Raw genomic sequence first — 6,489 nt, 5'->3', positions numbered from 1 at the left:
CGTCCTACAATGGAATAGTCTTGCCGGTTGTATTGGGAGGGTCATGATATACAAACTTTTTAAAACAATAACATGTGAAGGTCATAAAGAGCTTGTTATAATCGACTAAAATATCAATTTTTAGAAGCACTTTAATCTTAAATGTGGTGATCTGAACTTTCACCTTCTAATTACTAAGGAGTGTTTAATTTTTCATCTTGTAATTTCTTTCCACGTTTTTCTTTTTCCACTCCCAATTTTATTATTATCAAAAGGATACGTGCTACTCATGAAAAGAAGGAAAAATATTTTATTAATTGTGTTAGGCGTAAGTAGCCAAATGTTGAATGAACGTGCGTAAATGCAATTTGGAAAGTTGAGCTTTCCAAATGATTTTGTTGATTTTATTTCAATTAAATTAAAGGGATTTGTTGCACCCACAAACTTTGGTTCCTTCTTTTAAAGAAATTCAAATTGGTAAAGTCCAAATGAATATACTCCAGCTGTATCAATTATGATCTATTTGATTCATTTATATATAATTAGGTTAATGATTCATTTATTTATTGAGTTGATTTATATTGATTCGTCCAGTTCAATCGATTTAAAAGTTGATTGAATTGGACTAGATATATGATCTGATTAACCAAAAACTTTGTTAATATATATTCTTAAATTTTATTTATTAGCTAGTGCTTGGCATAGATTTTTAAATATTTTTGGTAAGTCATTTTTTAGTGAAAATTTGAGTGAAGTTTCACCATGTATTCGGTCATAGCATTTGAGAAACATATGTCACTTTCAAAAATTCAAAAAGAAATGAAATTTTGTCCAAATACTATTTAGAAATTTTAAATTAATTGTCAAATAATGACAAATTATATGACCAAATATTATTTGTCAATTTTTTTCTCTCAAAAACTACTTAAAAAATGATTAGTGTATTTAATATGCCAACTTAGTCACTACTCTTTCCGTCTTATAATACTTAACACATTTATTTTTTAAAAGTCAAATTATGTAAATTTTAATGAATATTTCAAGACACATTTCTTCACAGCACATTGGCACAAGAAAAATTAAATCACTTATAATACTTTTTATTTATTTTTATTTAAATTTAAATTTTACTATCAAAATAATTTAATTCAATTTGATTTCACAAATTGTTTACATTCAGTAACAAAAAAAACTTAACAAATATTGGGGTCTATATTGGTACTCCAGCACCATTATAGTACTAATTTTTAATGCTTCGATGAAAGTGGGCAACAAGTATATTAGCTGGACAGGACGCAATAATTTAGGGGACCGACCATCAGCTGTTGAAAACTTGAAAATCTCATTAAATAACATGAACTTTGTCGCCATTTGCTGCTACCAAACAAAAGAAATTGGTCGAGACAGTCTTTCCCAGGGAATGCTTTACGTTTAATATGAGATTTTTCAATACGTTTAATATGAGATTTTTCAATATAAATTTAAATTTAATCGAGGAATATCAAACACTAAGAAGAAAGCCCCCAAAAGAATTTACGTGTTCAATTAATTGTATTAAAAATAGATATTTTATTGTAACTTATTTAGTTTAAGAAATCAAGAAGTAGGTGATCATGTAGTGCTGCTTAGTTATTCTTATTATCAATTATAATTATTTTCTATAATAATAAATTAAATTTTGTTATATCTAAATGATAATAACAATCACATATTTGATGTATTTTTATAAACAAAGTAAGGTGTGAGATGGGTAGAGTGTATGAAGTCCTTACTTCTATGTGAGATGAAGTAAAGAGACTAATTCTAATAGATTTTTGGTTAAAAAATAAACTGTTTTAAAAAAAGACATAATACAAGGGCAAGAAACATACAATATGTAGTAACAAAATAATGTATAATAACAGAATAATACTATAAATAAATAATAATACAATTGCTTTATTTGAAACAACAAAAAAATACCAAGAATAATAACCTAGAAGGGTATTAACACTACAACTAATAGCATGGACAAGAAGGCAAAATACTCTTAACTACTATCACAGACGCACTCCTACCTACTAATCTTCTATCCTAATTGTATCATGTATATTTATTCGTTGTATCTCTATTTCTCTTAAATTCATCCATAATCAACCTTTTACACCTTTGCACCGAGACATTTGTGTATTTCCCCATCACACATTTGAACCATCTCAACCTTACTTTCTGCATTTTGTCTTCCATCTAAGCCTTCCCGCCTTGTCTCGAACATTCTGATTTCTAATCATATCTCTCCTAAACGTATACATCAATCACAATATATATCCTCATCTATGTTATCTTTATCTTCGGAGTGTGAAAGGGATAACATTTAATATTATGTAATCTCTACTTTTGTCTTTTTATATATGTGACACACTTGATGTCTCACGTGTGTACTTTTTGATCATCGTGCTTATTAAAAATTGATGATTTAAAATAATTATAATTTTAAATTTAAATATATTGTCTCGTAAAATTGGACGGCTACAAACACTACAGCCAAGCGGTTCTTGCCTTTCTCAAAGGGTTCCTTCAAATGTTTTGAAAATCATTTGCCAAATTTCAAACATTCAAAAAAGAATTTTTATGGAAAGGTTTTGTCAAATTTATTTTTTAAATTTAAAACTAAAAGCAAATACAAAAATTATTTTTCGGACCTTACTCTATGCTAGCATTTGACTAAAGATTTAATTAAAACTTGAAAAAATGTTCAAGTTGTGTTCAAAATAATTTTTGAAATTAGAAATTATTTTTTGAACATGCATTTTATTTGAAAAATATTTAAAATTTTCTGAGTGGAAGTAAAATTTTGACCTATTTGAAACTTAAATATTTTTTTGAAGATAATAATTCAAAAAATCTATCAAATTTCATGAACAAATAAAAATTTACGGCCAACCGAGAGCATATTATTTGAAAATCTTGAAAACCGATTCTAACACTTGTGGAATTAGTTTTTTTTTTTAAAAAGAGCAGTGTGTTAAGAGTAAAGGTTGTAATAAATGTTGGGTCGAACTACAAGTTGAAAAAAATTATCGGGACAAATCTTCAATCCTATTTGAATTACAGTATTTCAAGTTCAATTTCTCTCTTTGTTTCTCTATTGAGAAAAGACATATTTTTCCCCTGAACTTGTCCTTTCAACTTACTTTAGCACTTAAACTAAGTTTTTGTTTATTTACCCCCCTTAATAACTTTAAAATGTATTAAAAAATACCCCCACCCCCATTTTCCATCTTCTTCATAACCACCCCTCCCCGCCCCCGCCCCCTCGCCCCTGCCCCTGCCCTTTTCTTTCACCACCTCCCGTCCACTCCCATACAACCACACCTGCAACCCCCTCCCCCAAATTCATCCCCCGCCCCTGCAAACACCCCGTCCACCCCCACCCTGCAAACTTGTTTGTTTCATTCATTGGCCATCCCCCCTCCTGTCCCCCCACACCTGCAAACACCCTCTTTCTCCCCCATTCCCCCGCATCAAACAAATCCATCCATCCCCTCACCCCATCCCTGCAGCTGCAAACAATTATACAAAAAAAAATCTTCTAGGAATAAAAAATTAGTCAAACTCGATTATGTTAAAAATCACAACATTTGATACAAGTATTTCATCAAATATCTTGAAGGCATCTCCAAAAAGGTTTCTTTGATAGTAAGTTGATTACAAAATTAACAATTCTTGTTTGACACCTTTATAAATTCTTAATTTTACGATTTAACAACTATTGAATTACTATTTTCTAAGTTAGTATTAAAAATGTACAGCTAATTAATGGAGAGAAAGAGAATTGGGTAAAGATGGTGGTGAGAATAATTGGGCAGGGATGGTGGTGAGAACAGTAGTGGGGGGGAGGGGAGGGGGTGAGGGGTATTGAAGAAGAAAGACTTTTCTTTTCTTTATATATATATATATATATATATTATAATTATAGTAATAATAAAAGTGGGGCCATATCAGTTTTTAATGAAAAAATGTGCTTTTTTTTCTTTTTTTTTAAAAAACCACGTCAGCTTGGGGGGTGAAAATAATACACTTTAAAGATGTTAATGGGGGTAAATAAACAGAAGTTAAGTTTAAGTGCTAAAGTGAGTTGGGGGGACAAGTTCAGGGGGGGAATTCTCTATTTGATGTAAAATATATATTTGAGTTTCAATAAATCTAGATTTGCATCTCATAAAATTGATTATTTTTATATTAGAATTTGATTAATTCAAATTCATATTGCGTAAGATTCATTTAAGGAGGAAGTGCTCCATCATAATAAAAAATTTTATACTTCAAACTCGAACGCGAAACCTATAACTAAAAGTGAAAAGATCCTATTCATTCCTTCGCAGCATTGATTGGTAGTTCAATTTCTCCTTACTACCTCTTTCAAATGAATTTCAAGTTGAATTGTTATTCTAATTACTAGTTTTTTTGGATATTGCCATTTTGATTTAAAATTAGCTTACAGGGCTGGCTCGACTATAAAGCTACTAAAGCAATGGCTTGTGGCCCCAACTTTTTGGAGCCCCCATTTTTTCTAAATATTTTTATTAACTGACAACAGGATACATGTATAGTGCACAAAATGCACATAAGATGCACCCAAATCGCATAAGATGCACGTACATCATGCGGGATGCACGGGTGGCACCTAAGATACATGTGTGATGCACAAAATCTAATTTTATTGAATATACTTGAAACCTCTGATTAAAATTTGACTTTAGGCCCCCAAATTCGTTGAACCGGCCCTATTTACTCCCCACCAAGCAATTTAACTATAGCAGTTAAAAATTAAAGCGAGAATACATATTACTAAATCATAGTTAGGTGATGAATAAGTTTAAACACCATTTTGCACAAGTTTTTACCTTATCGTTATACGATGAGATTATAGAATCATAAAACATAGAGAAATAAAATCATGATCATGCACAATCCCAATTTTCAGCAAAAGTTTTTAGTACCATCTTTTGTCCTCCTCTTGAAATATGGCAGGGTAGCAATATGTACCTCAATAATAGATTTTAGATGTACAATTTATAAATTGAGCCAAATATAGAAAGATCTTTATTTATCATCCCCGATTGATATTACAAATTAGCGAATAAATTGGTCAAATGTCAAATGATTCTTTTACTGCAGATATTAGAAACACTGATATGAATACTTGTAAAGATGTTTGTTTAAGAAACTGTTCCTGTAAAGCTGCTCTATTTCGTAGTGGTTTAAATTCATTCATTGGAGACTGCTACCTACCATCCGAGATCTTTTCACTAGCGAATAATAAGAAGGACAAGACACGGTATGATTCCCAGGAATTTATAAAAATACAGGAACCTGAACCCGCAGTTCATATTCCTAAAATATTTTTAAGTGGTATCATACTGGGCTCTATCATAGGATCTTCTATCTTAGGCATCATAATTGGAATTTCAGTTTTCATATTCTGGAAGAAGAAGAGAAAGACCAATGAAGAAGAGGAGGATTATCTAGATCACGTGCCAGGAATATCAACTAAATTTTCTTACGATGATCTAAAGGTTGCAACGGAAAATTTTACTAAGAAGCTTGGTGAATGAGGATTTGGGTCGATTTTTGAAGGGTGCTTAGAAGATGGCACAAAGATTGCAGTGAAATGCCTTGATGGAATAGGACAAGTCAAAAAATCATTTTTAGCTGAGATTGAAACTATTGGCAGCATACATCATGTAAACTTGGTGCAATTGATTGGGTTCTGTGCTAAGAACTCTTATAGGCTTTTAGTATACGAGTTCATAAGCAATGGGTCACTAGAAAAATAGATCTACCATGGGAAACAAGAGCAAATTCTAGGTTGGAACTGCAGGAAGAAGACTATTCAAGACATAGCCAAAGGATTAGCCTACCTTCATAAAAAATGCAGGCAAAAGATTTTGCATTTGGATATTAAACCACCAAACATACTCCTATATGATAAGATCAACGCTAAACTCTCTGACTTTGTCTTGCAAAGCTAATTGATCAGAATCAGAGGCAAGTCATGACCATAATGAGAGGTATTCCTGGTTATTTGGCTCCTGAATGGCTTAGTGTAGTTATAACAGAAAATATAGATGTTTACAGCTTTGGCATTGTGATCTTGGAAACTTTGAGTGGACGAAGACATTTTGAGGCATCAGAGACAGAGACTGAAGAGGAAAGAACAATGTTGAACTTATTCAGGAAAAAGGTAGAGGAAGGGCATTGGTGGATCTTATTGATAAGCACAGTGAAGATATGCAGTTCTATAAAGAAGAGGCAATAAAGATGATGCAGATTGCTGCCTGGTTTTTACAAAGTGACTATACAAAAAGGTTATCAATTTCGAAGGTGGTCAAGGCCATGAAGGGTGTGCTAGATGTTGAAAAGGATCTAGATTACAACTTTAAGCCATAAACTATTCATGCAATACCAAATATTAGTTTTGCAGATTCAACTCCTTTACTTCCTTCGGTCCTATCCGGTCCAAGGTAA

The 6,489-nt window shown here is 31.6% G+C and overlaps 1 pseudogene; it reads left to right on the top strand.

Moving 5' to 3' along the window:
* The first annotated feature begins 5,114 nt into the window (after positions 1–5,114).
* Positions 5,115–6,489, top strand: LOC107856170 (annotated as a pseudogene).

This window comes from Capsicum annuum, chromosome 7, assembly GCF_002878395.1.
Source record: "Capsicum annuum cultivar UCD-10X-F1 chromosome 7, UCD10Xv1.1, whole genome shotgun sequence".
In the NCBI taxonomy this organism is placed as follows: Eukaryota; Viridiplantae; Streptophyta; class Magnoliopsida; order Solanales; family Solanaceae; genus Capsicum; species Capsicum annuum.
The sequence above is the reverse complement of the archived record's forward strand: the minus strand, read 5'-3'. Positions and strand labels throughout refer to the sequence as shown.